Below are 18,982 nucleotides of genomic sequence, written 5' to 3'. Positions count from 1 at the left end.
TAAATGTGGATGTAAGTATATGTTGTGGGTGTAGTGTAGTCTTTGGATTTATGTAGCAGTTAAGGTATGTGTGTATAAGAGCAAGAGCAAATCTACATATGTGTTAGTTTACATATGTGTATGAATACACACGCATATGTAATCAGCCATATATGTATTCACATGTATACATTCACACACATATACATATATGTACACAAATACACAATCACACACAAATCTTTATATTTATGTGTCTACATATGTGTGTCTATATATAAACACTTACACATGCATGCATGCACCCATATATAGATTAGAACCCTAACTGATTCACCCCTCCAAAGACCCACCCCTATATTTTAATATTTGCACCTACCCATATACAGGACACCCATACAGGTACACAATGATGCATATAAATCTCCATACCCATAAGGACAGCCGCCCATATAAGTATCATGTCCACCCACACACAGAGCCATCCCTGTCTCTTTCTGGTGATGCGCTCTCACCAGCGTCGTCTGATCTCTGCCCTCTTTTTCTCCAAATTAAATTTCAACTTTTTGCAAACCTCTGGTAGAGTGACAAGCCAGTGCCAGAGCTGTCTTTTGATACACAAAAGCATAAATAATGCCATCCATCACAGCTGTCACTCAGAAAGATAGATTGCTACTTGTCCAGACACTGGACTGACACAAAAGTGAAAGTTAGAAAGTGTCTCTTTTCTTTTCTTTCTTTCTTTATTATTATTATTTTTTTTTATTTGCTGGACTGCTTGATTCTGATTAATGGTGCTGTCAGGGTGCGATTCCGCTTGCCAGGATAATGAGTCAGGAATGTATTCCCTGTCACAAACATAGCAGATGTCAGGGGCAGAAGGGCCCGGGAATGCCAGAAACAATATACAGTTTCTTCCTAGTCCCTTGACAGGCCAATATGCTTCACAAGGTCTAATTTATGTAGACAAAATGCAGGCAAGGGGCCTCCGCAGCAGAGAACTATGCCGGAAAGTCTGCACTACAATACAGCAGAGGAGGGAACTGAAGGGAAGTAATGAGCGTTAGCAGTGGGACTCAATAGCACTGCATCAAACAGCTTTAACAAGAATGGCCCAGGACCACTTTGACTTCATTAAACTGCACTTTACATCATTATGGGAAGAAATCAAACAGGGCAGAGGGCTTCTGTTTCTTTTAATGGCTTGATTAGGTTATGCACTGATCAGCATTTGCTGCTGTCATACTCCCACGTTGACGACTGGGAGAGGTACAATAATGCAAAGGGTAGTGCAGTACCCAGATTCCCTCTTATCTGGAGCTCATTGCTTCGATCTCTGAATTCCGCATGTCTCTAGGCAAATACAGCAACATTAAAGGGGCAAGAAACAGAGATAAAAGTCCTGGCCAAGACTGTCAAAAGTAGCTCAATGCTGCATGCCTTCATTTTTTTGGATGCCCAACAGGAGACACTTTAAAGTGGCCTGATTTTTTCAGGAAGGGCTGAGCACGTGCTCTCTGAACACCAGGCTGCTTTCATACACTTCAAACTGGGCATCCAAAAGCAGCAAAACCAAAAGCCACATTTGAAACTCTTGCCCCCTATATTAAAAAAAATAAACCAACACCCAACAGCTTGTGTTTCTTTTTAGCACATTGGCTTCCATAGTTCTTTGCATCTAGTGTCCTTTTAATCACTTATGCCATTTGAAAAAAAATTAAAGAAATTGGCATTTAGCATTGCTGGAAAATGAAACTACATGTGTCACTCGCACTTTCTGTTCACCTCTTTGGGGCAGGACCCATCTTTCTGTTAGGGGTTTGTACAGCACCCACCACAATGGGGGCCTGGTCCAGGAATGAGTCTCCAGGGTGCTACCACAATACAAACAATAAATAATAATAATAATATTCATTTTCACATGCTGGCATGTTTGGGTGCTGCAGGGCAATATTAAAGTTCCCCCATAGAACTTCTGAATACGTTGATTAAATGAAAATATTGGTTTATGAGTATAAAAGCTCAATCCAAAGCCCCATGAAGTCCATGGGGAGTTTTGCCATTGACCTCGCCGGGCCATAGAGAAACCCTTAAAAGACATTAAAATGGGCTCTTTCTTGAGAATATTGAAGTGTCTAAGATTTCATACATCTGCCTGATGAAATCATATTATACTGCAACATTTGAAACAAAGGCTGATTCTGAATTTGGCTTGTGCAAGAGACAGTTTTCCAGTGCAGGAATAGCAATGTGCTTTGGAACGTTACTTAGATTGTCAGTTCTTTGGAGCAGGGACTGCCTTTCTTGTTCTGTGTTTGTACAGCCTTCTGACTAGGGCTTCTGGGTGCTACAGCAAAACAAATAATAAATGTTTCTTGTTGTTATTATTATATGAAAGTTAGACATGATCAAAAGGGGCCAAATTCTCTACTGGCATAGCCCTAATGGAGTTACCCCAGAAGAGAATTTGCCCCCAAATCTTTCCATTTCATGAAATCCTTTGTAGTCCTATTAACAAAAACTTTGAAGTGGGGCCTAAATGTCTTTCTTGCCTTTGACCCCACAAAATATGGACCCCAATGCAGATCATGCACCTCTGTTACTTTAAGAAGAGAAACAGAGCAAGGGAAATTAAACCATGTAAGGCAGTTTGTTATGTTGGGTTAACTTGGGATATTGCAGCCTGATCCAAAGCTCATTGCACTGAATCAAACTCTTCAGTGAGCTTTGCATCAGGCCATTAGTGTATCAGCAGTAGCAGGTTTTGAATTCTGCTACAAGAACTAGGTCTGGTCAGTTCTTATCTCTCTGCCATTTTAGCTTAACTTGACCTGCAAAGCATGAATGGTGCTGTAACTCCTTCCTGAAAAACAGGAGCTCAGCCCTGACGTAGTTCTGACACTGAATGGCTATGGGCTTTGAGGACTTAGAAGGAGTTAGGGGCGGGGAAAGAAGTAAAATTGAGAGTGACAGAGAGATGAGAATGAAGATAAAGGTCTGCAACCCTGAGTCACCATAGTAGACAGGAGCTGCTGCCTTAAATGGGGAAGTGCAGCTAGGATGCTGGGCTTGGCTGATTTCATGCCAAAATTAAATCAGATTAAAATACGATCTTGAACTTTCCCCAGATCCAACCAGGAAACACTGCACAGTGTCCTCATGGAGCCAATACGTGCACACCACTCTGTACATACGCACCAGTGGCATGCTTCATCTGGACAACACGCTTAAAGTGTAGGAGTGATATTCAGTTGGTGTACATTGGCATAGCGCTACTGAGGCCAGTTTACACCAGCTGAGGATCTGGCCCATGTGGGTCAAATTTGCCACTGACTTAAACTACCTCAACCTCACAGAAATCAATAGGATTGCACCAGCATAAATGGCCCAGTCTCTTTTGCTAGATTTGTCACTGTGGTAGTATTTGCATTTACTTTACAACCATGGCATTCCCATTGGAAACCTAACAGTAAAAGGTTTCAGAGTAGCAGCCGTGTTAGTCTGTATTCGCAAAAAGGAAAGGAGGACTTGTGGCACCTTAGAGACTAACCAATTTATTTGAGCATAAGCTTTCGTGAGCTACAGCTCACTTCATCGGATGCATACTGTGGAAACTGCAGAAGACATTATATACACAGAGACCATGAAACAATTGCAGTTTCCACAGTATGCATCCGATGAAGTGAGCTGTAGCTCACAAAAGCTTATGCTCAAATAAATTGGTTAGTCTCTAAGGTGCCACAAGTCCTCCTTTTCTTCTAACAGTAAAAGGTTTTCCGGGAAAGCAGAGATGGGACAAAATATCTTGCCTTGCTTTTATACTGTGGGGCAAATTCAGAGGTGATGTGTAAAGTGGTATAAATTACACTATAGTAAATGGATGCAAGCTGATAGGATTGCATGTAACTTACACACTGGAGGAGCTGGAAGAAGACATGAGCCTTTTCTCACCACAGCTGTTGGGCCTTGTCTGCACTGAGGAATAGCTCAGGTGAGCAGCAACCAGTGCTGAATCTTGAGTGTTGGTAAAGGCAAGCCAGGGTTTGCACTGACTGAGCTAATAGGGGGTCAATCATTGCACACCCCTGCAAGTCCTTGTCTGCACTTAGGAGTCAGCACAGGTGCAGGTTTATCCATTGCTGGCCCCTAGTTGCTAAGTCACAACCAATCCTGAGCATAGACAGATCTTAGTTACTTTCCCATCTCTTTCTTCCAGATTCTGGATTTGTAAATTATACCAGCTTGGTTAGAATCAGTGGGACAAATTCATAGGTGTAAGTGGATGTTTTGATGAATGAAAATTTAATCAAAATCAGGTGCTAATTTACACATTGAAGGCCCGATTCTACTCTCACTTAGATATGTATAATTCCAGAGTCACTGGGCCAAATTTTCCTCTTGCTTACCACAGTGTAAATCTGGAGTAACCCCACTGCAATAAATGGTCCTTCTCTAAATTGTCATAGTTCCATTGACTACAGTAAACTTATGCCAGATTTGCTTCAGCTGGGAATCTGGCCCAGTGGAGTTACTTTGGATTTATACTGGTGTAAAGAGTCCACTCCGTTGCAGTCAGTGAAGTGATTTGGATTTATATCGGTCTCAGGAACAACACAATTTGGTTTTGAGGAAGTCAGAAGAAGGTATAAATTACATCAATTTAGACTCACCTCTGAATTTATATCTGAGTTTGGATTTCCCAACAATTATTTGAAATCCTTCCTCATTGAAGTCAATGGGAGTTTTGCCCTTGACTTCAATGGGACCAGTATTTCACCCTGGATCTTTCCTTTCATACTGTACAGCCAACTAATTTTATCCACAGATGAAGAGCAGATCTCCTCCAAACCTAAACACAGCTGTGAGACTAAAAAGAAAGCTTATGCCCAAGTTACCTGGCTTAACACAGCCTTTTTCCATAAAGTCAGGGCCTCTTGCTTCCATTGACAAAGACTTTTCTTCAAAATCATTAAGGGTTGTTGTTGGGGATTTTTTTTCTTTTTCCAAAGAGCAACATGTTTTTATTTAAAATTATTATTCCTGCTCAGAAGGTCCCTAATCAGAACCAGCACCTAATGGCTAGCCTGCAAATAAAGGAAATAGAATTAAATATTGCAATTGCTTTGGTTTAACAAGCCTGAGGGCTGCTGGGGTTTGTGTGACGGGAGGGGGAGGCAAGGGGCCTGTTTTCTTAAGATTAGTTTTGCTTGTGTTCCACTGATCAAAGAAGCATATTGTTAAGTAGGAACAAGCACAAATGCAGAGAGGCAGCATGTTAGAATAACTGTGATTGATGCTGAGTTACAGGAGAGCCAGCGGTGAGCATGGGAAGTACACAATGGGAGCTCCCAGAATGCAGGACAGGGCTGAGCTGGTAGCAGACGGGCAATGGGAGAGCAGGGCAGCCCCTCTAATGCTGCAAGGCAGAGCTGAGTTGCCAGTGAAGGAGCAGAGTTTCTTCTATAAAGCTGTAAGTTAGATGTGACCTAGAGAGTAGAGCACACTGAAGAGATGAGAAAGCAAGAGAGCACCTATGAGGGCAAGGCATAGGCATACACAGGACAGGGCCAAGCTGGGGAGCAGAGCACTGCGGAATATAGCAAACAGAGGAGTAACTACTCTACAAAAGGTGTCTGGTCAAAAGGAGCCTGTTACCACAACATGCTGGGAATTTACCCTTCTCTTCTCTTCTCTTCTCTTCTCTTCTCTTCTCTTCTCTTCTCGCCTTTTGCATCATTTTTTAAAATTCATTAAGTGAAACAATCTGAAACTTGCAGCCCCCTCACTCCTCCCCTTTGCAATACAGAGAAAGAGCTGGGTCTTGCATCCCGCTGGTGGAAAATGTGCCGAGACTGAGCTTCTGGCACCTTCTGCATGTTGTGAGCTGGGGTGTAATGGAAATCCTGTGGAAGCAGTTATGACATGGACATTAATAACAATACCAGAGGCACTCCTTTGGCCTGGCCGTGTTATATTACCAGAGCTGCTGAAAGGAATTAACATTATTTAACAGAATAACCTGGGTCTGTGTATATTTGAGATTCTACAGTGGGGAAGGAGGTTGGGGGTAAGAGTAACTTGTACCTTTTTCTGGCCCCCTCAAAACCAAAACGTAGGTCACGGTGAATCTGAAGTCACTACACTCACTTCAGTGGAGCAGCGGCCAAGCATTGAATTAGTTAAGCTGTCACCCCCTGAACTTTACAGAATGCTGCAGCATGAAAGATTTATGCTTATCACTGCCAGCGCAGGACACTCTGTAACCTGAGTTCCCGCAGGACTGGGTCAAAACGGTCAGTGCATAGCCACGCCCTCACTTCCCCTCATCTCCCCCCCCCCCCCACGAGGAGGGATTGGGCTTCTAATTTCTCCTCAGTCATCCTTAGAAGACAAAATTCAAACAAGTGGCACCCTCAGATCAGGGGTCGGTTTGGAGGGGAGAAGAATGTGCCTCGGATCAAAAGCACCCCTTGGCTGCTTCATTGAGGCACATCCCTCAGGAGGGAGACTGAAAAGACCAATTTTCACAGATCTTAGCACCAGGAAACAGGCATTTCATCATGAGATGGATCGAGGAGAGGAGGATTTGGTCAGGCTGCTGTTGCTGAGGCAGAGACAAATGTAATTTATTACCCGGAGGCCTGCAGAGGCTTGGGGAACTCACGGGGAACATGCAGCATTAAAGAGGCCTGGCCCCCTGGGAGGCTTTTTGGAGAGTGACTAATCAAGTTGGGATATGCTCGACTGTTTGAGTACATTTATCCCTTTTGCACATTTGTATTGTAAAATAAAGGCACTAGGAGAAGGGGTGGCCTTGTGGCTCAGGCAGTGGCCTAGGACTCAGGACATGTGAGGTCCCTTTCTATCTCTGCCACAGGCTCTATGTATGACCGTGAGTAAGTTATTTAATCTTCCAGTTCCCCATCAGCAAAATGGGGAACACAGCACCTCACAAGGGTGTTGTGGGTGTGGTCTTCTGATACTAGAGGCTACAGAAATACCTAGATACATTACATTATAAAGAGAAGGAAGGCAATAGTGACTATCCTGCTCCAGCATGGTAGATAGCAGTGCTGTCATGCAGATGAGATATATAATTTAATGAGACAAAGTGTATAAAGCCTGACCTGGTTGTAACAGGGATAACTTGCAGCCAGAGGCTCAATTAACCCCTCCTGGGGTGCACCCGTACTGACTGTCAGGCCTGGGTACAGGACTTAAAAAAGGAGCAGCCCAGCAGTTGGGAGGAGGAAGGGGAAAGGGGCAGACAGGTTTCTCCAGGGAAGATCTGGACGCCTGACTGGAGACAGACACCGATGAGCTGTCGCCTGCATGAACCCTTCAGTAATGGGGGGAGTGTGCCAGCCGGGGGCTGGTGGCATCACAGAAGCCTGTGGTCAGACATGAGGCCAGCCTAGAGCAGCAGAGGCATACCTGTGACAAGGTGGTGGCCAGCTGGGGTGAAGGCGGGGTTGTTTTCAGATTTTTGTTTGATCTTGGCAAAAGATTCTGAGGTCCCAAAAATGGGATGGAGTCTTTAAAAGGGCTGGAGTAGGCCAAAAACATTGGGGGAAACTGGGGCAACGTTGCTGCAGCACTTCATCTGAATGCTAGGGGTGTGCTGGAGCAGCAACCTTGTGACAGTGAAGTACCAGCAACTTATTGTCATTACAAATCACCTAGAGCTTTTTGTAAGGGAAGGGTGTAATCCTCTGTACCCCAGTCAGCTGTCCAGCTCAGGGAATGACATTCCACCTGGCTCCATTCTTCCTGCAAAAGACAGTTTACACGATGATTTCTGTTGCAATCGCATCCAGGTGAATTCACTGACTTACTGGAAAACAGTGAACAGATGCCACCGGGAAGGAAAGGCATGGTGATCAAGTTAAAGGAGCTTTGGAAAGACTAGTTTGGCCCTACATTAGCAAGCATAAGATGAAGTGCGGTGTCACTGTGCCTTTGCTCAGTGGGGTTGTGTTTGGTAGCTTCCACAAGGGTGTGTGTGTGCATCCACCACCATGGTACTTCGCTCAGGGAATCAGAACTTCTAAGTTATGACCTTGCAAAAGTAATTTAACCTCTATGTATCTCATTTTAAAACTGTGTCTTGTAGTACCTACATCATAGTGATGCTGTGAGGAATAATGAATATTTGTGAAATGCTTCGAGACCCCTCAAGAGGAAGGTGATATGTAGGAATGCAAGGTGGTGGTATTTCATCCAAGTAGTGATTAAACGATAGTGCTAAATGCCGAAGCCCACCACTTCCCATATGCGAGAGCTCGCGTGTGTGTAGCAAGGCCAGGCAAATGACTAATGCAAACCTGAAGAGCGACAGCAGAGCATATTGTAAAGATCAACCCTATTTCAGCTTATGTTCAAATCGGAAATGCCAGAGATTGTTTCATAGTCTTCTGCAATGTTCATTATAAAAGTCCCCAGATGGCAGATGGCTATTAGCTCACTGTGACCTATATAAATGTCAAACGTAAAGCTATTGCCCCAGTGAAAATCTCAAAATAAATAACAACAGGAGGGATGCTGTTCTGCTGCCATCAGGATTTATGGATTATGAATTCATACGAATTCATCCCAAAGCCTGCAAAGGAATGAATCTTGTCCTTTTTTGAGGGATTCACTTAACACCTACTTACAGATGAACTTCAGTCCTGTTTGCCTAACTCTTGAACCAATCTCTCTTATCTGCTCTTCCACTGGTTCTGGACAGATACCCCTAAAGGGACAGCTGGTTTCTGGAAAAAGCAGAATTTACACAGGGTGGTATTGATTGGCACTGGACAACATCAGTGTCAGTCATTGCTGACAGCGGAAATCTTCCTTTGTTTGCCAGAATCATGAAGCAGCAACTTTAACAATGATTTCCAATTGTCTTTTGTTGCCTTTATTGATCACTATTATACCTCTAAATTATGTCAAGGTCCTGATTCCTCTGAGGCTTTTTAGGGACTGGGATGTGTTTTCACAGGCCCAATTCTGTTCTCAGATACATTCAGTTTGATTAAATTAATTTGTCAGATTTTTTTTACAATGAACATCACTTCTTTTTAGTGGGTATAAATAATAATAATAATAACAACCATAATTAATAATTATTTATAAACCCTTACATACAAAAAACAGTCATGTTCAGATGATGGCAAAAATGCCAGTGAGTAGGATCTTCTTAGAGGACAACCTTCCCCTGACATTCCCCCCGCTCCCCTCTGAACAGATGCAATTTGCAGCATGCCCAGAAGGTCAACTGACTTGAGACCCAATTCTGGTCTCACTTACACCACCATAAATTAGGAGTAACTCCACTGAAGTCATAAATGTGATCAGAATCAGGGCTGTGGGTCCTACATAAGCAATGCACCTGACCCCACTCAAGACATGGAAATAAAGGGCTTTTCAGTTTGGGTATCCCAGGTCATCTCAATATTGCACTAAGACATGCGTGAGTATATACCATTGAGTTGAGTTGTACATGCATGTCTGAGGGCAAAAATACAAACCATGAGCTCAGGAGTTCACTTCAAAAATTAAAAAAAATCACTTTTGAGTTGCAGGGAACTTGGCCTGGATAGCCAGATTAAGATGATTGTCTGAACAGTTTAGCCAATCATAATTATTAATACATTCATTTATATTTATATTACCCGCCCAGCCAAAGACCCCAGTTAGCGTCAGTGTTCCATTGTGTTAAGAACTGTACAAACACACAGGAGGTAGAGCTTGTTGAAATATTGTGAACTAAAAGGTGTCTAATACAAAAATGGCCTTTTCTCAATAACAAACTTTTTTGTTGACATTGTTGAAAGTTTTCATGTTTCACAAAAATGGTTGTATTTTGTCATTTTTTGTCTTTCAGAAACATGATTGGAATGGGTATAAGAACAACAACTGGGTTTCTGGTAAACAAACCAAAGCCTATGAGCATTTTGATAAGCTTTCTGGTAACATTTCTGATTTTTTTTAAAAATGTGTTTAAATTATCAAAGAAAAGAAAATTGGGTCATTTTCAAACTCCCCATGTTGAAAACAACTTCAATTTTTTTTTCACAAAAATAGGATTTAATTTTTCTACGTGCTCTGTCAGGAAGATGTGGTCCTTGTCCTAAAGAATATAAAGTGACTTTAGTTTCTTAACACACCGAATGATACTGGTTAAAATGTTATGGGTCTCTATAGCTATGAGTATTGCCTATGCTTTAAAAATAAATTGTAGTCACACATGGGCCTGGAAGGTTTATCTCTGATTATATCCATTGTGCACCACAACTTGAAAAATTAGCTGGCAGAGGGATTTAGGTTGCCAATATTAAAAAATAAGATACACTTCATATATGAGAGGGTGTGGGAAGGCTATTGAAAAGTACTCTATAAACAAAGTGCAGCCTTGTGGAATTGTATAGTAAATCCATGCGTCAAAAGGCATAACTTCATAGTAGTTACTGTATTGTTATGCTAGCATGTAGTCAGTGTACCGGGATTCTAAAAATGACATGTATTAAGTATGAGACTAAAATGGCAATACTAAATCACTAAGGCATCAAGTACAACTTCCGGTAATATGAATTAGTCATACAAAGTAGTAATTACACGTAACAAAAAAGAGAGTTGTGCTGTGACTACACTGTAATAATAGTTTAACTGCACGCTAGTTAATGTGCCTGTATTATGACGTTTACCCAAAAAATACACAGTAGTCTACAGGGTTTGTCATTAAAAGTTCAACACTGGCAATGGATACCATGCAATTGTCCCAGTTCTTTCCAGCTATCGCCCTGATACAGCAAAGAACTTAAACATGCTTAATTATTGCCATCTTCATCAACGGTACTTACATGTGCTTAAAGTTCAGGGAACAATTGCTATCACAATATGGTTATTGTTGACAAATGCCAACCCCACTTTTTACGGCGATCTCTGTAGGACTTGGGTAATGTAGGGCATCCCATTTTGTGCTGTCTTTTTTTAGAACTGGTTATTCCTCAGATCAGAAGGGCAGGTCCTCAGCTGGTGTAAACTGATGTCGTTCCACTGAAGTCAGTGGAACTATGCCCATTTACACCAATTGAGAATCTGGATCAGAAAATGAAATTACACCCATTTACTCTAAAGGTACGTTTGTTAGGTACCTTTTTTCCCCTTGATTGACTGGAATTTGCCATGGAAAACATACAGTAAGGGATTGTGTAGGTCCACTTCACATCTGTTCCATTTCCATTGTTTCAGGGCTTTAAATCAACTGGTTACTGAAAGTGCACTTGAAAATTAATTTCCAGCAAAGCTTTTGCCGACAGCTGACAGATTGCTGCATGGCTATATATATATATATATATATTGTTCGTGCCCTAATGTGAAATGGAGGTCTTTGAACAAAGTTTTTTGTTTGTTTTTCTTTCTTTTATTACGTCTGCAATTCCACAATGCCATGAGTAGTGCCATGTTCTTTGGTGCTATGCGTATCAGTGTCTCTGATGAAACAATTTTACCCAGTAGCCAAATCCTACGTATTGGGAATAGGCAAAGTATAACTACAGGCTACATGTGGCCTTCCTGTATAGTCCATGTGGCAGCAGCCTGATTCAACAGATAAGATGCTGAACTGGGAGTCAATAACCACTGGGTTCTATTACTGACCCTGAGCCTGATCTGCAAGTCACTTCTCCTTTCTACACCTCTGTTTCTTCTCCAACCCTTTCTTTGTCTTGTCTATTTTGACAGTAAGTTCTTCAGGATAGGATCTGACTCACACCAGGTGTTTGTACAGCACTTCGCACAATGAGGCACCAATTCCAGGCCTCTAGGCTGTGCTATAATACAAATAATAATGATAAAAACATGAAAACATTGGTGTGGCCCATGGAGACTACATATCGCAGTATGCAGTTCCCCATCTTGACCCCAGGAGTGGAGACCACTAGATCAAGATAAAGGATTGCATGCTAAGATCTGTGGTCTTTGAGCACTGCACCTCTTGTATTAAAGAGGAAAGAAGGTACTATCAACCTGATTTAGGCAGCCATGCTTCAGCAGAGCACAATTTGGGTGTCCTTATTCTATTTTTTTTTCTTTCCATTCAATACAGCCTATTACGTTTCTAGTCCCGTGCTGTGCCCAACAAATCCATTATTAAAAAGATGCATGGCTCATTATTGCTAATTTCTTTGAGTCTGCACACATCATGTAATCCAAACGTACATGTATATAAAAGGGAAGATCTGCTATTTCCCCATAACCATTTCCTCTGATTCTGGGGATTTGCAACAGAGCTATTCATACAGGAGTTGGTAAGAGTTTGGCTCTGACTTTCAGAGGTGCTGAACACTCACAGGTCCAACTATAGTTAATTGAAGTTGTGGTCACTCAGCGCCTCTGAAAATCATGCCCTTTGTGTGCCATGGTACAATTACTATAGTTTAGATTATGGTCATGCCTAGAGGCCCTGACTGAGACTGGGATCTCATTGCTGTAAATATCGTACATACCCACAGTAAGAGACAGTCCCTGCTCCAAAGAGTTTACAGTCTAAATAGACAAGATGAACAAACAGTCAGAGTTCAAATGTAACAGATCCAGAAACAGAATCCAAGCCTCCTACCTCCCAGTTCAGTGCCCCGTGTGCTAGCATGTGTCCCTGTACCCGGACTGGGAGGCATGCTCTCCCAGCTGCAGTGTAGAGATACGAGGCCAGGGACCATTGTGCTAGGCACTGTAAAAACATATAATAAAGGGATAGTCCTTGACCTGAGGAGCTTACAGTTGAAGCGTAAGAGTATAGACAACTGTTTGATATCTATGCCCCATCACTCGTGATATGTTAATCCATACTCAGAAAGTGATGGAAGTGATACTGTATAGTCATGTAATAGTCAAGCTAAGGAGGCTGCACTAAAGAACCTAATAGATCTTATCCAAGTCTCTCTTTTTTGATTCTGTGGATTTGGAGGTCCAGAATCTCAGTCCAGTTACATCCATGCTAATCTGGAGTAACTCTACCGATACTAGCAAAATCAGCCTAGATTTACAATGGTGTCAATGTGACTGAAATCTGGCTCAAAATGTTAGTTTTGCAGCTTGATTCTTCTGTCACACAGACCAGTGTAAACCAGGAGTATCTCCACTGAAAAAAACAGAGCTATCCTGGTGTGAGTGAGAGCAGAATGAGGCCTATCGCTCTGCTCTGAGGATCTCATACTCTTATGGCCAGAGAGAGGCATATCGTTTTCTAAGAGGCCAAGCTCCAGTTCCCCATCAAAGACAAATCAGTCTGTACATAGATCATGGCTTTCCAAGAGTTGCCATACATACAGAAGTGGGGGGAAACACCAGCACACTTTGTCCCTCTGCAACCCAGCAAGGATGGAGTTAACATGACCTAGAGGCTGAAACAAAGAAAGCTTTCCCTCTTCATGCTTTGGCATGCCTGTTACTCACTTCTATGAGTATTTGCATGACCATAAATTCTGAGCTCTGGAGGATAGACCCAGCCAAAGACTACATGTGCAGGATACTATAATGGAAACTGCATGTGTTGTGAGAAGTTGTTAAATGGAACCATTGGATGATAATGTGCCCAGCGTTGTTGTTAATATCAGTCGATTTCCTCCCACCATCCATAAAACAAAGACCTCCTCCCAATCAATTCTACCTTTGTGACGGGTCTATATATATATATATATATAATTTTTTTAAAGAGAACATTTTTGTCTACCAGAAAACCATAAAAGACCCAGGAACTGGCCTGGGTTTCTGAGCAAGACTTGGGTTGCAGCATGCACAAGAATACAAATAAGCTGTGTCTGTTCATTCCCATTTTTGCTTATTGCCTAGCAGACAATGACATCTTTTGGAAAAGTCTGACACAATCCAATACATTTGTGAGCTTTCCCAGTCCTCTTCCCTACTCTCCTCCCAATAAAGAGGCTTTTCTTATGGCTTATTGAAACATTTCCTTGTATTGGTTCTAAAAGTGCCAGCCATTCATTTAATCATATGCCCCTTTGCATTGTGGGATGGAGTTCATTTGCCATTATGCCCTTCACAGTTTTGAATGATGCAGAAGTCTTCTGAAAGGGCTTTCTATTGGGCTCTGAATGATGTGGTACCTTGTACACCAGCACCCTGGACTGGTCCTGCTCCTACTGAGGTCAATGGTAAAATTCCGCTGTTTTCAGATGTTGGCTGATTGATCCACAAATCCCTAATGCTTAACCAAAGTGGTGAGAAAGGATTTGACAAGATTCAAAGAGGAACTGGAGATTTATATGGGTAAGAGAAATAACTAACAATAATAAATAGAGTACTGGAAGGGTGATGAAGCCTTATGTGTCATGGTTTAAACCAACCCCATGAGACCTTCATGGGAAGTAGATTAACCCACCTCCGCCTACTTTGGGTTTCTTGCACCTTTCTCTGAAGCGTCTGGTGCTGGACACTGTCAGAGTCTGAATACTGGACTAGATGGACTTTGGGTCTGATCCAGTCTGGCAATTCTTATGTGCCATGTACATTTTAGAGAGAAACGGGAAGGAGAGGAGGGAGAACTGTAAATCCAACAAACAAAAATGAATTTTCCTTTTAAAGCCTGATAGCTCAGAATCTGTTGGTCCATTGTTTTCCTGTGAGTCCCAAGCTGAGTACGCTGTGTTTCCCCTGCAAGAATTTATCATATCACGAGCACCTCAAACAGAGCAGAGAGTGCAGGAAACAGCTCTACTCGAGGTGTCGGGGATGTCGCTAACTGTTTCTGAGAAAACACAGAACCCTGAACTCAAGTCTTGGCAGGTAAGTAAAACAAAGAACTGGTTTTCCATAATATTTGCCCGTTTCTCTGTATTTTCAACCTGCACTCAATGCCACAGCTGTTCATGTAATCTTCTCTGCCATTAAAGGTTTAAGACATGAAATGTCTTTTTAAAATATTTCTTGCAGAGGCTTCTGAGTACCCCGAGTTGGTTCTCATGATGGCTGAAGGGTGGACAGGATTTGCACTTCCCAGAACCGTGCAATGACTGCCTTTCAGACCCAGGCTGGCAGGGGTGCTCTTGCTGCTACCTCCATACATTTTATTAAGATACAATCACAAGAACTAGAAAGTTTAGCCGGGGCCCTGATTCAGCAAAGCATTTAAGAGTGAGTGCAATGGAACTTCACTGGGATTTGACCCTGGGTTTAAATGCTTTGCTAAACCTGGACCTAAGATGTTACCTTTGTGGTGCTGAATTCATTGTTATATTTGCAGGGGGTGATGCTATGCTCAGTGATGTACAGAACAGACAAGAAGAGCCACAGGGATGATTAAAGGATTAGAAAACATGCCTTGAGGTGACACACAAAAAGAGCTCACTCTATTGAGCTTAACAAAGAGAAGGTTAAAGGGTGACTTGGTTATAGTCTGTAAGTATCTGCATGGAGAACAAATATTTAATAATGGGCTCTTCAATCTAGCACAGAATGGTATAACACAATCCAATGGCTGGAAGTTGAAGCTAGACAAATTCAGATTGGAAATAAGGTGTAAATTTTTAATGGTGAGAGTAATTAAGCACTGGATCAATTTGCCAAGGGTCTTGGTCTCCATCACTGACAACTTTTAAATCAAGATTGGAGGTTTTTCTCAAAGATCTGCTCTAGGAATTATTTTGGGGAAGTTCTGTGTTGTGTGTGTTGTGCCGGAGGTCAGACTAGATGATCACAATGGTCCCTTCTGGCCTTGGAGCCTATCAATCTATGAAACAGGGGATCTCATCCCTCTCCTACAAAAGAACAAGTGCTACCGCCCTGTTGCAAGAACTCAGTCTATTAGAGGGTAAAGCCCAAGCTTGCACCGGTGCTAAGTCAGGTGACCAAGGGTCATGTGATGCAGTGCCTAGTATAAGAAGGGTCACTGCTCAGTGGTGAGCTAGATAGAGAGAGGGGGGAAAGAGCTTGCAGTGGATAAGCAGAAAGTTGCATACTGGGGACAAGTGAACAGACATGGAAGCTGAAGGAACCTGCTGCTTCACTTAGTAGAGCCTTGGAGCTGGAGCCTAGGGGAAAGAGGGTGGGATTAGGTCCTGCAATGCTGTTGCTGCAAAGGTAAAGGATTAACTGCAATCCCTAGTGGGAAGGTTGCAGAGACCCTTGCACCAAAGGGTGGATTGGAGGGGGGCTGTGAGCACCTACTTCAAAGGAGGGGAAGTGTATGTTATGATGTTGGAGAAGCTCCTGAGAGCAAAGGTCAGAGAAGGTTAATGCTGAAGAGGGATAAGGGATGGGCTATTTGTGCACCTCTGCTGCTTAAGGGAGGAGCCACTTATATTTATGGTGTGGAGTCTAGTAAACCAGCCCCCCACAAGAGATGTTACTTGAACTACATGGGTGTGTTTACTTTCCTCTAGGAGCACAGAGGGGAAACTGAGGTATTGTGGTGTGCTACTCAGGGGGTGTATCAGCCTTCCTGTAAGGGTGTGTAATGTAACACCTTATTGTCCAAGTGCCAGTGTCTTCAGAAGGGCTGCTTGCAGTCAAGTGCTACTTTGCTTTGATGGGTTTCAGAGTAGCAGCCGTGTTAGTCTGTATCCGCAAAAAGGAAAGGAGGACTTGTGGCACCTTAGAGACTAACCCATTTATTTGAGCATAAGCTTTTGTGAATTTGTTAGTCTCTAGGGTGCCACAAGTACTCCTTTTCTTTCTGCTTTGATGGTGAGAGAAAACAAAATGAAAATGCACCATATAGGTGCTGGGGCAAAGTGAAAATCCAGGGGAAGGCCAGTATTCAGTGGGATAATTTACAGAGTAAAGTGCTATTTAGCATGAGTGAGAATGGCAGAACTGGGCCCACAGGTAAGGGTTTTGTAGGTTCAGGTCGCTGCCCCCCGCTGTGAATGGTTCACAATCTCAGGGGTCAATCCGGCAATGCATTGGCAGACTGCTGTTCTTGCTCAGTGCCCCATTGATTTAAATGCCTGAATGTATTTAGTTGCAGGATTGGGGCCAAAAGGCCGTGTCCTGACAGGTTTATGGAAAAATCCTCTGGATTTTAATAGAAATGAAGTCAATGAGGTTTACAAGAAACTTCTCTTAAAACCCTACAGAACTGAATAGAGAAGGAGACTTTTTCTGTAGCAGGGATAGAATTCTATAGTAAATCCTGCAGGATAGTTGCAAACACCCAGAGAGAGGCGATTCTATTAAGGAGAGGATTAATTAAGAGGATTTGCTATTCCCTTCTATAGGGCTTTCCCATATGGGTGGGTGATGAGCAGAATGCTATGGCAGGAGCATACCCAGTGCTCATTAAATCAGTGTGACTGCTTGCTTGAGGAAGGACTGCAAGAGCGAGCACCTAACAATGGAGTATAATTTAGACTCTCTCCTTTTCTCAATGGAAGGCAGATGCCTCTCTGACTGTATACAATGGCTCAGGCACCGAGTGAGGAATCGTTGGGCCTTCTTTCTTCCTTCTGAAGTGGACTCTTCTCATTCCCCACTGCCAGTTCCCTATGATTGAAATTTGAAAGCATGTAGCTGTTAATCTGGGAGTGATTAAAGAGCCTCATTTCTTGGAAGAGTCGGTACTCATCATCTGCTGTGATGAATGAGCCTCTAACATCCCCTGATCCCATTATATTGTGATTAATTGTGCCAGTTTAAGTCAATAATTCATTTGTTAAAAATAGGCCTGCAAAGTATCATTTGTCTCTGGGGAGATATCAGAATAAAAAAAATTCATTTGATACTTCTCATTAAATTAGTGTTGGGAGTTCTATTGACGGGTTCTGTTCATGAAACATTTATTGCAGGCTTATTTGATAAGAAGTTGTATTTGTCTAAAATTATGTCTGCTAACAGATGTAACGGCCTGCATTTTTCCAGTGTTAATGAAAGAATAAAGAGTCTGAAGAGGCGCATGACTAGGGAGAAAAGGCTGTCGTGGCAAGGGGAGGGATTTCTGAAGCTCAAACAGACAGGAATAATATCCCAATCTTTCAATACAGACTGGGGTCTTTCCCCAACCCCCCACCCGTAAGTCTGACAGTGTGTTAATGGGAAGTTATGTGCCTGCAATAAAAGATGTATGTGTCCCAAACTCTCATAGTATAAATGGTTATAAATGGTGCATTCATATTCATTGAGCCATTATAAATGTTTCAGTTGTGAACCATTCTAAAAGGAATATATAGGGAATAGTAGCTAGTCTACTAATGATAATGGCCATAACTGACAGACACATGCTTAATATCTTCATTTCTAGTCACTTGTACTTTGCATCACTGTAATATTCCCAGTGCTGTGTGGAAGGATGCACAGATTATGAGCTCCCACTAAAACTGCCCAAACTACCCCTATGGAGGAGGATCTTATAGGATATGTCACCTTTTGATCTCCAGGTAGCTGGTTCAAATCCAGCCCAAGTTGTTCAGGGACAAAAATCATTACCATCTAATGCACAGTCAGTGGCCTGTATGGATTAAGCCATACGTGATCTCAGTCACTTTGACCCTCTTCCTGTCCTGTTCATTAAAATGTAGGCACTTTGGGGGCAGTGACACACTCCTTGTGTGTGGATTCAACTGCTCACAAAGCCCTTGCAGCCTGTAAAACTGCCTGGAATACCGACCTCTGTTGTTGGGGAGAGTACGGATTTGTTATCAGTGGAGTGATCCCCGGACAGAGGGAGTGTGAAATGGGGGTAGGGAGTAGGTGGAACCTTGAGTCTCCTCCTCTTCTCCCCGCACCCTCTCTAATGACCTGCTAGGGGAAGGACTATGCTGTGCCCCTGAAAGGTGTGTGAGAAATTATTCTATCACCTGGTACAATTGGTGGGCTCTGGGAGGCATAAAGATAGAATGCCTCCAGTGCTGTCCTTGGTACAAAGCAGTTCTGCACTTGCCCCTTCCTACCATTTGTCTTAAAGGCATAATTGAAACCCAAATCGTTAAATAAAGGTAATGCTGGTGAAGAATGCTGAATTGATATCCCCGGAGGGCTGGAGTTCCCTTCTAATGGTCTG

The 18,982-nt window shown here is 42.6% G+C and overlaps 1 long non-coding RNA gene across 5 annotated transcripts in view; it reads left to right on the top strand.

Annotated features, from left to right (window-relative positions):
• The window catches only part of LOC311513293, a 41,151-nt gene that overhangs the window by 5,161 nt on the left and 17,008 nt on the right, over positions 1 to 18,982 (top strand). Inside the window, exons 3-6 of one of the 5 annotated variants that reach the window (XR_014709703.1) lie at positions 9,851 to 9,935; positions 14,033 to 14,256; positions 14,572 to 14,772; positions 15,230 to 15,384. This is a non-coding gene — a long non-coding RNA (uncharacterized lncRNA). The remainder of the gene's footprint in view (positions 1 to 9,850; positions 9,936 to 14,032; positions 14,257 to 14,571; positions 14,773 to 15,229; positions 15,385 to 18,982) is intronic. The other 4 variants (XR_014709699.1, XR_014709700.1, XR_014709701.1 and 1 more) reach the window with 4 other exon arrangements.

This window comes from Lepidochelys olivacea (assembly GCF_965140295.1).
Source record: "Lepidochelys olivacea isolate rLepOli2 genome assembly, chromosome: 26".
In the NCBI taxonomy this organism is placed as follows: Eukaryota; Metazoa; Chordata; order Testudines; family Cheloniidae; genus Lepidochelys; species Lepidochelys olivacea.
The sequence above is the reverse complement of the archived record's forward strand: the minus strand, read 5'-3'. Positions and strand labels throughout refer to the sequence as shown.